The sequence below is a fragment of the Coregonus lavaretus genome (assembly GCF_964263955.1).
Source record: "Coregonus lavaretus genome assembly, chromosome: 8".
Taxonomy (NCBI): domain Eukaryota; kingdom Metazoa; phylum Chordata; class Actinopteri; order Salmoniformes; family Salmonidae; genus Coregonus; species Coregonus lavaretus.
Window position 1 is genome coordinate 18,838,236 of NC_139995.1, and position 12,016 is coordinate 18,850,251.

Here is a 12,016-nt window from a genome sequence, read left to right on the forward strand (position 1 = left end):
AGCAGGTTAGGGTTTGTGGAGCATACCAAGTGGTCATTCACAGAGGGAGGAGCTTGGTGTGAGAGGGGTGGATAGGGTACAGCGCAGGGTCTTTTATGTAACAGTGGAAGATACCAAGTCAGTAGACAGACACTCGCTTTCGGTCTTCTTTCTCCTCTGTGTCCCTCTCACACTTCAAGGGTCAATTGATGTACACAAAATGCAATGCGGCAGGATACGAGATCTTCTTGCCGTTAATGGAATAGCATTGATGTTATTGAACAAATCAAAGGCTTTTTTAGGCTCAGAGCACACACACTGATCTTCAGAGGAATAGTTGATTTCAGCGGCTTTATGTATAATTCAGTTAATGGCATAGGTTCCATTTTCTTTTCACAAAAAATAGCATTAGAAGCCAACACCTCCAAAATATCCTATTGTGTTTAACTAGACTGCAAAATATTTATTTTAGGAATTTACTTTAAAAGCGTACAATTACACTGAGTGTACAAAACATTTGGAGCAGCTTCCTAATATTGAGTTGCACCCCCCTTTGTCCTCAGAACAGCCTCAATTCATGAGGGCATGGACTCTACAAGGTGTTGAAATCGTTACACAGGGATGCTGGTCCATGTTGATTCCCACATTTGTGTCAAGTTGTCTGGATGTCCTTTGGGTGGTGGACCATTCTTGATACACACAGGAAACTGTTGAGCGTGAAAAACCCAGCAGAGTTGCAGTTCTTGACACACTCAAACCGGTGCGCCTGGTACCGACTACCATACCCTGTTCAAAGGCACTTCAATATTTCGTCTTGCCCATTCACCCTCTGAATGGCAAACATACACAATGTCTCAATTGTCTCAAGGCTTAAAAGTCCTTCTTTAACCTGTCTTCTCCCCTTTATCTACACTAATTGAATAGGATTTAACAAGTGACATCAATAAGGAATCATAGCTTTCCCCTGGATTCACCTGGTCAGTCTATGTCATGGAACAAACTGCAAAAATCTCTGAAGCTGGAGACACTTATCTCCCTCACTAACTTTAAGCATCAGTTTTCAGAGCAGCTTACCGATCACTGCACCTGTACACAGCCCATCTGTAATTAGCCCACCCAACTACCTCATCCCCATATTGATATTTACATTGTTATTTATTTTGCTCATTTGCACCCCAGTATCTCTATTTGCACATAATCTTCTGCACATCTATCACTCCAGTGTTAATACTAAATTGTAATGATTTTGCACTATGGCCTATTTATTGCCTTACCTCCATAACTTACTACATTTGCACACACTAGAGATTTTCTATTGTGTTATTGACTGTACATTTTGTTTATTCCATATGTAACTCTGTGTTGTTGTTGTTTTTATCGCACTGCTTTGCTTTATCTTGGCCAGGTCGCAGTTGTAAATGAGAACTTGTTCTCAACTGCCTTACCTGGTTAAATAAAGGTTAAATAAAAAAATATATATGGAAAGAGCAGGTGTTTCTAATGTCAATTGCAGTGCAGTTTTGATACCGTACTATACTGATAGTGCATTGTATTAGTAGGTGTTTTTGATGTAAGGGTAGTACAGTCCCATCAAATGTATATGTTGCCTGGGACAATGTTAATGATAATTCATGATTGCCTGCAAGTACAGAAATAATGACCACTCAGCAAAACAGCATTGTGTGAATATCAAAGTAATTGACACCATCTAGTGGTGAAAATATATATGCTTCCTTTTCATTGCAACCTGAGCTGTTGGAAATAGATCATTATTATTCCAGCATCCAAATAGCTCATATGAAATGTTTTATTTGCTTGATGTGAATTGGCCTTATATATGGTATATAAATGGTAATATCAATGAGGTTTTATTGTATAGAATGTTTTCCTGTGAGGTAGCTGTCTTTTAACTGAAGGCACACACACACACACACACACATGCTGACACCCAGAGAGAGACATAAAGAGAGAGAAATGGAGAGAGGGGAAGGACATATGAATAACTCTCTGTCTTTGTACACGAGTGGAAACCTTAACAATAACAAGTCTTGGCATCCATGCATGGGTGCAGATGTAAGCTACTGACTGCAGATGCATGCATATGCTAATGTGATGTCCTGTACTGTCTGAGAAAGTGTGTGTGGGCAGAGGAAGCATGATGTGACTCAAAATGAGAAGCTCTTATCTCCTCTCTCGAATGTGTGTGTGGGCTTCATCATGACTGGGGTTTCACCCTGCAGAGAATGGAGCATCTGTAGCTACCTGTGAATCAGATCAGGCCATCATCACTTTTTATTGTGTAGAACGAGAGAGTATCAGAATATAAAGAGAAGAGAATGAAGGAGAGAAAAAGAAAGCACATATGTTTTGTGTCCGGAGTTCAAAATAATGTCTGTTCTGAATGTATCTAGGTCTAAATGCTGATCTTTTTAACTGTTGAATAGAAAGTAAATACGGCTGATCATTTTCTATCTTCACTGACATTCTCACTGCCTGGCATTCTGTTCAGTGGCTTGGGTGTCTCTTCAACATATGCAGCAGTGAGATAATTAAGAAGACACTGTTGGTGTTCACAGTAATAGAATGGTAGAGATGTGAGAATTGGCTGTGGGAATTTTCAACAACTGAGAATTGCAATAACTGTGAAGCCAACGGATGTACACTACATTACCAAAAGTATGTGGACACCTGCTCGTTGAACATCTCATTCCAAAATCATGGGAATCAATATGGAGTTGGTCCCCCCTTTGCTGCTATAACAGCCTCCACTCTTCTGGGAAGGCTTTCCACTGGATGTTGGAACATTGCTGCGGGGACTTGCCTCCATTCAGCCACAAGAGCATTAGTGAGGTCGAGCACTGATATTGGGCGATTAGGCCTGGCTCACAGTCAGTGTTCCAATTCATCCCAAAGGTGTTCGATGTGGTTGAGGTCAGGACTCTGTGCAGGCCAGTCAAGTTCTTCCACACCGATCTTGACAAACCATCACTATATGGACCTCACTTTGTGCACGTGGGCATTGTCATGCTGAAACAGGAAAGGGCCTTCCTCAAACTGTTGCCACAAAGTTGGAAGCACAGAATCATCTAGAATGTCATTATATGCTGTAGAGTTAAGATTTCCCTTCACTGGAACTAAGGGAACCATGAAAAACAGCCCCAGACCATTATTCCTCCTCCACCAAACTTTAGTTAGCACTATGCATTGAGGCAGGTAGCGTTCTCCTGGCATCTGCTAAACCCAGATTCATCTGTCGGACTGCCAGTTGGTGAAGCGTGATTCATCACTCCAGAGAACCTGTTTCCACTGCTCCAGAGTCCAATGGCGCCGAGCTTTACACCACCCCAGCCAACGCTTGGCATTGCGCATAGTGATCTTAGGCTTGTGTGCGGGTGCTCTGCCATGGAAACCCATTTCATGAAGCTCCTGACGAACAGTTATTTTGCTGACGTTGCTTCCAGAGGCAGTTTGGAACTCGGTAGTGAGTGTTGCAACCGAGGACAGACAGTTTTGACCCGCTACGCGCTTCAGCACTCGGCGGTCCCGTTCTGTGAGCTTGTGTGGCCTACCACTTCCCAGCTGAGCCGGTGTTGCTCCTAGACTTTTCCACTTCACATAACAGTACTTACAGTTGACCGGGGCAGCTCTTTCAGGGCAGAAATTTAACGAACTGACTTGTTGGAAAGGTGGCATCCTCTGACGGTGCCACGTTGAAAGTCACTGAGCTCTTCAGTAAGGCCATTCTACTGCTAATATTTGTCTATGGAGATTACATGGCTGTGTGCTCGATTGTATACACCTGTTAGCAACGGGTGTGGCTGAAATATCAGAATCCACTAATTCGAAGGAGTGTCCACATACTTTTGTATATATAGAGTATTTTCAGAATGCGATTTCATTTTCAGAATTTGTCTTCCTATTCACTGAGTGTACAAAACATTAGGAACACTTCCCTAATATTGAGTTGCAGCTCCTTTTGCCCTCAGAACAGCCTCAATTTGTTGGGACATGGACTCTACAAGGTGTCGAAAGCGTACCACAGGGATGCTGGCCATGTTGACTCCAATGCTTCCCACAGTTGTGTCAAGTTTGATGGATGTACTTTGGATGGTGGACCATTCTTGATACACACGGGAAACTGTTGAGCGTGAAAAACCCAGCAGCGTTGCAGTTCTTGACACACTCAAACCGGTGCACTTGGCACCTACTACCATACCCCGTTCAAAAGCACTTAAATCTTTGTCTTGCCCATTCACCCACTGAATGGCACACATACACAATCCATGTCTCAATTGTCTCAAAATCCTTATTTAACCTGTCTCCTCCCCCTCATCTACACTGATTGAAGTGGATTTAACAAGTGACATCAATAAGGGATCATAGCTTTCAACTGGATTCACCTGGTCAGTCTATGTCATGGAAAGAGCAGGTATACCTAATGTTTTGTGCACTCAGTGTATATTCCATAGAAGGTTTTGCATTCCAACTGGTTGAACAGTCATGAAAGCTAAAGGTGTGTAATGCCCAGAACATTCTAAGCTATAGTTTCCCGCCTTCACCATGACTGGGCAGAGTGCCAAGCCCCTCAGGCAGCTATACGCCTACTATCAGCTGAGGAGTCTCACAGCAGTCTCATGTCTATTTATACACCCAGAGAGAGGGAGGGAGAGAGGGAGAGGGAGGGAGAAGGAGATAGGGAAAGAGTTGGAAACCAGAGAGAAGAGAGAAAGAAGGGTTGTTAAAGGGAAAGAAGAAGGGAGGGAGATGGAGCCAAGACAGAGTTAGAAACAGAGAGAGAGAGAGACAGAGCCAGAGAGAGGGAAGGTGGGAAAGACAGCAAATATGTTAGAGAGGATGAGAGGGCTAGAGATAGTGGCCCAGCTAGCACATAACATTCTGACAACAATATGTTTCTTAGTGCTTGGTGAGAGCATGGTTGTCCTATTGTTATTTTGCATATAACCTTCCCACAAAATTCAGGGAATGGTGCAGGATACCCAGCTAGCACATAACGTTCTGAGAACGATATGTTTCTTAGGTGGGAATTTCAGCACTTCAGCACAACGTTTTCTACAGGTTTCCTCATGGTTCTATTTAAAGTCATGTTCTCAGAACGTTTAGAGAACATTGAGAAACAATGTTCTTCTGTGGGAATTTCAGTACTTCAGCATAATATTTTCTACGTTGAACAAAGATATAAACGCAGCATGCAACAATTTTAAAGATTTTATTGCATTACAGTTCATGTAAGGAAATCAGTCAATTTAAATAAACTCATTAGGCCCTAATCTATGGATTTCACAGGACTGAGAAAACAGATATGCATCTGTTGGCCACAGATACCTTTTTAAAAAAGGTAGGGGCGTGGATCAGAAAACCAGGCAGTATCTGGTGTGACCACCATTTGCCTCTCCTTCGCATAGAGTTGATCAGGCTGTTGGATGACATGTCTGGTGAGTATGCAGGCCATGAAAAAACGGGGACATTTTCAGCTTCCAGGAATTGTGTACAGATCCTTGCGACATGGGGCCATGCATTATGCTGGAACATGAGGTGATGGCGGCGGATGAATAGTACGACAATGGGCCTCAGGATCTCGTCACGGTATCGCTGTGCATTCAAATTGCCATCGATAAAATGGAATTGTGTTCATTGTCCGTAGCTTATGCCTTCCCATACCATAACCCCACCGCCACCATGGGGCACTCTTTTCACAACGTTGACATCAGCAAATCGCTCGCCCACACAACGCCATCTGCCCGGTACAGTTGAAACCGGGATTCATCTGTGAAGAGCACACTTCTCCAGCATGCAAGTGGCCATCGAAAATGAGCATTTATCCACTGAAGTCAGTTACGACGCCGAACTGCAGTCAGGTCAAGACCCTGGTGAGGACGTCGAGCACAGATGAGCTTCCCTGATATGGTTTGTGCAGAAATTCTTTGTTTGTGCAAACCCACAGTTTCATCAGCTGTCTGGGTGGCTAGTCTCAGACGATCCCGCAGGTGAAGAAGCCGGATGTGGAGGTCCTGGGCTGGCGCGGTTACATGTGGTCTGTGGTTGTGATTCCGGTTGGACATACTGCCAAATTCTCTAAAACGACGTTGGAGGTGGCTTATGTTAGAGAAATTTATATTACATTCTCTGGCAAAAGCTCTGGTGACATTCCTGCAGTCAGCATGCCAATTGCACACTCCCTCAAAACTAGAGACATCTGTGGCATTGTGTTGTGTGACAAAACTGCACATTTTAGAATGGCCTTTTATTGTCCCCTGCACAAGGTGTACCTGTGTAATGAACATGCTGTTTAATGAGCTTATTTTTGAGAGAAATAAGCTTTTTGTGCTTTACATGTTGCATTTATAATTTTGTTCAGTGTATTTAAAGTAATGTTCTCAGAACATTAAGAAAACTTTCCATAAAAACCACAAGAAAACAGTAGTAACGTTCTAAGAAAGTTATTTAAAAACATATACATTCTGTTCTCAGCGTCAACAAAACTCTCTCTATCTTGTTAAGTATGTTCAGGTGGGCCACACCTAATCTTAATGAGAGCTTGTCTCCTTTGAATAGAATGAAAGTAAACAGCTTTGTATGAGTTCAAAAAACATGGCATGCTAGCTCCATCTTGGTGTGCAGTGGACTAATTCCATGGATAATTCCATTGAATCTCACTGACACCGTGCCACAATAAAAAATAAATGTGTTTGCATAATTAATGCCTAAGCAAATTAATTTCCATGTGACCCATCTGTGCTTCAAAACAATACAATTCTTATTGAAACTTTTTTTTAGAACGTTATTTAATTACCTTCAAATCATTCTCAGAATGTTAATTAACCCCCCCCCCCCCGCCCAAAAAAAAAAAAAGAAAAACGTTAAGGGAACCATAGTAAAACGTTCTCAGAACCTCCCTGGGGGGGGGGGGGGGGGAGGGGGGGGGGGTGAGTGGGAGGAAAAATAGAGCATGCATCTGTCTGAGAGACAGAGTGACGCTGTCTGGATGTTCCCATTCACTCTGCAGCATGCTTTACTAAGGACTCATACCTTTACCAGAAGAGAGAGGTAAGGCGTAAAGTATTCACGTCTGGTGTATGTGATAATAATCATATGTATGTATGTGTGTGGGAGGAAGGTATTCATGTTTACATCTCCCTTGTAGTCATTAGATATACATGTTTTATGTTTTTCCTGAGGTGTTACATTTAAACCAAGTGGTAATAACTCAACAGCAATACTGTATTGCATCAGTGATGAAATGCATCTAACCCAACTAGATCATTAGGTTTCACATCAGTCAGAACTTACGTAATGTGATATGATAAGTTATGTTTACAAGTACTTTAGCAGCTTGGCAATGTGTTGTTTGTGAAAAAAAGATCTCTGCACATAGATAATGATAACCATTAATAGCAATTACTATTCCACTAATAGTAACACAATTGAGTACATACAGCACAGTTGTCCCCTACGATGAAATCGGGGAAGGAACTGTGGATCTGTCTCCATACGTTTGTACGTTAGTCACACGCAATATCTCAGACAGCACTGGTCCGATTTGTATTAAACTTGTGTGAATGATGCATCTTGCCATAGAGATCCGGGATTTACAAAATTACACTGATTGACCAGATAGTGGCGCTATAACAAGAGACTGAAAATACAAACTTTGAAAGGTCACGCTCCTCACCCCATTTGACTTTAAGTCATGAAATTATGTACACAGGTCCCTCTCCTCACAAGTAACAAATTTGCCTCAGTGACCCATTAGGTCCACCATGATAGATTTCCCGCCATTTTGAATTTTGTGAAAAACACTTAACGCTACTCTTCTGGCATTGAATGACCGACCTTCATGAAACTTGATAAGTGGCATCTTTGGACAAAGGTCTCTCAAAGCAATACTTTCCAGACTAGTACCTAAAACAACATGGTTGACGGGTTGGTTGTTTAGCAACAAAATCGACACGTGAGCAACTATGGGGCAAAACAGACAGTGTTGGCTTAGATTGTTGACAACAAGTAAACTATATTTAGTCTCCAATGTTTATTGAAACAACATAAATAAATGTGCACTTGTTGTCTCTCAAATACATCGTTACAGTTAGCTAGCAAATTTGATCCATATTAGCATTGACATGAAATCAGTCAAAACACCTCAAAACAAGACATGGTGTCAAGAACAAGATGAAACGAGTCACTTACGATTCCCTCTTATCATTGTTGGTAGATACAGTGAGGGAAAAAAGTATTTGATCCCCTGCTGATTTTGTACGTTTGCCCACTGACAAAGAAATGATCTGTCTATAATTTAAATGGTAGGTTTATATCAACAGTGAGAGACAGAATAACAACAACAAAATCCAGAAAAACTCATGTCAAAAATGTTATAAATTGATTTGCATTTTAATGAGGGAAATAAGTATTTGACCCCTCTGCAAAACATGACATAGTACTTGGTGACAAAAACCCTTGTTGGCAATCACAGAGGTCAGACGTTTCTTGTAGTTGGCCACCAGGTTTGCACACATCTCAGGACGGATTTTGTCCCACTCCTCTTTGCAGATCTTCTCCAAGTCATTAAGGTTTCGAGGCTGACGTTTGGCAACTCGAAGCTTCAGCTCCATCCACAGATTTTCTATGGGATTAAGGTCTGGAGACTGGCTAGGCCACTCCAGGACCTTAATGTGCTTCTTCTTGAGCCACTCCTTTGTTGCCTTGGCTGTGTGTTTTGGGTCATTGTCATGCCGGAATACCCATCCACGACCCATTTTCAATGCCCTGGCTGAGGGAAGGAGGTTCTCACCCAAGATTTGACAGTACATGCCAAAGAGCTCCATTTTGGTCTCATCTGACCACAACACTTTCACCCAGTTCTCCTCTGAATCATTCAGATGTTCATTGGCAAACTTCAGACGGCCCTGTATATGTGCTTTCTTGAGCAGGGGGACCTTGCGGGCGCTGCAGGATTTCAGTCCTTCACAGCGTAGTGTGCTACCAATTGTTTTCTTGGTGACTATTGTCCCAGCTGCCTTGAGATCATTGACAAGATCCTCCTGTGTAGTTCTGGGCTGATTCCTCACCGTGCTCATGATCATTGCAACTTCACGAGGTGAGAGCTTACATGGAGCCCCAGGCCGAGGGAGATTGACAGTTATTTTGTGTTTCTTCCATTAGCGAATAATCTCACCAACTGTTGTCACCTTCTCACCAAGGTGCTTGGCAATGGTCTTGTAGCACATTCCAGCCTTGTGTAGGTCTACAATCTTGTCCCTGACATCCTTGGAGAGCTCTTTGGTCTTGGCCATGGTGGAGAGTTTGGAATCTGATTGATTGATTGCTTCTGTGGACAGGTGTCTTTTATACAGGTAACAAGCTTAGATTAGGAGCACTCCCTTTAAAAGTGTGCTCCTAATCACAGCTCATTACCTGTATAAAATACACCTGGGAGCCAGAAATCTTTCTGATTGAGAGGGGGTCAAATACTTATTTCCCTTATTAAAATGCAAATCAATTTATAACATTTTTGACATGCGTATTTCTGGATTTTTTTGTTGTTATTCTGTCTCTCACTGTTCAAATAAACCTAGTATTTAGCAGACGCTCTTATCCAGAGCGACTTACAGTTAGTGAGTGCATACATGGTTATTATTCTTTTCATACTGGCCCCCCGTGGGAATCGAACCCACAACCCTGGCCATGCTCTACCAACTGAGCTACACGGGCCCCTAAATCAGTCAAGGATATTCGTATTGTAACAACATTTGGTGCACATGTTGCAAACACTGTCAAGGCCAAAGGAGGCTGCTGAGGGGAGTACAGCTCATAATAATGGCTGTAACAGAGCAAATGGAATGGCATCAAACACCTGTAAACCATGTGTTTCATGTATTTAATACGATTCCGCTCCAGTCATTACCATGTTCTCCCTAATTAAGCTGCCACCAACCTCCTGTGGTCAAGACTCAACATATGCAAGAACATTCATATCGACCACACGATGGCACTATAATGGACACATGTTGACATCTCTTGATCTGCTTGACTCAGAGTGATAAAATTTGGCACACATGCTCAGGAATATGAGTCTAGCTAACCCACGCGATATCAAATAAAATAAAATTGTATTGGTCGCATACACATGTTTAGCAGATGTTATTGTGGGTGTAGCGAAATGCTTGTGTTCCTAGCTCCAACAGTGCAGTAATATCTAACAACACAATACACACAAATGCACACATATCTAAAAGTGAAAGAATGGAATTAAGAAATATAGAAATATTAGGACGAGCAATGTAGGAGTCCGGAATATAAATATATATGTATATATATATATATATATATATATATATATATATATATATGTGTGTGATGTGATGTATTGACAGTATGTGGATAGAATATATAGTATATCTGAAGAATATGTGGATAGAATAGTATATGTACAGCAATAGTTGAATAGGATAGACTAGAATACAATATATACAGTACATATTAAATAGGTAAAACAGTATGTAAATATTATTAAAGTGACCAGTGTTCCATTATTAAAGTGACCAGTGTTCCATGTCTATGTACACAGGGCAGCAGCCTCTAAGGTGCAGGGTTGAGTAACCGGGTGGTAGCCGGCTAGTGACAGTGACTAATTTCAGGGCAGGGTACTGGGTGGACGCCGGCTAGTGATGGCTATTTAACAGTGCGATGGCCTTGAGGTAGAAGCTGTTTTTCAGTCTCTCGGTCCAAGCTTTTATGCACCTGTACTGACCTCGCCTTCTGGATGATAGCGGGGTGAACAGGCCGTGGCTCGGGTGGCTGAGGTCCTTGATGATCTTCTTGGCCTGCCTGTGACAGCGGGTACTGTAGATGTCCTGAAGGGCAGGCAGTGTGGTCCCGATGATGCGTTGGGCTGACCGCACCACTCTCTGGAGTGCCCTGCGGTTGCGGACGGTGCATTTGCCTTACCAGGAGGTGATACAGCCTGACAGGATGCTCTTAATGGTGCATCTGTAAAAGTTTGTGAGGGTCTTAGGGGCCAAGACACATTTCTTCAGCCTCCTGAGGTTGAAGAGGCGCTGTTGCGCCTTCTTCACCACACTCTCTGTGTGGGTGGACCATTTCAGATTGTCAGGGATGTGACGTCTCAGACACCACTGGTCCAATTTCTACAAAACTTGCCATAGAGATCCGGCATTTACAAGATTACACTAATTCGCCCAAGGGGGGCACTATAATAATCAACTGTACGTACATTAGGGACACACAATATCTCAGACACCACTGGCCCGATTTTGACAAAACCTGGGTGAATGATGCGTCTAGCCATAGAAATCTGTCATTTAGAAAATTACACGGGGGGGGGGGGGGGGGGGCATCATTCGGGGGGGACAACATGTTTACTGTTGCCTTGTTGTATTATGACATGCACAGCAAGGTGAGGTGAATTGATAATCTTATAGGCCTCACTACAAATGTGCTGCTGTGAGATTTGCCCAATGATTGGCCTCTGTCAGTCCAGCCTTCCATGTTAGGAATGTTTCTCCATTTGAGGGTCTAGTCCATCCAGGGCTATTCAACTGGCGGCCCGCGGGCCAGATCCGGCCCATTTATCAATTTAGAATGGCCTTTTGATCAATTCTGGACATTATTGAAAAAATCATCAAACAAATGTTGATGATTTTGTTTGATGATTTTTTTCTTCAATCGATTGAATGGATTTCATTTGGGACTACAGGGAAGGTTTAAACCAGTTATTGACATGTTATTTTCTCCTCTGATTTGAGCCCAAACAAAACGCGCCATTTCCCTACACTGCGCAACTATATTCAGTCATCATCAGTACAGATCACTCTTGTGATTTCAGAGTTTTTACATAATCTGAAAGCTAATTTTGCAACGAGATTGGATGAGTTTAAGCCTCCACAGAGGTAGTGCAGTTTATAGTAACCGGTTCTCTACTGATGTGGGGGAGACACACTATGCCATGCATAAAAGGTTTCTATGTTTAAAATAAAATAAAAAAGACGGAGAACATAACGAC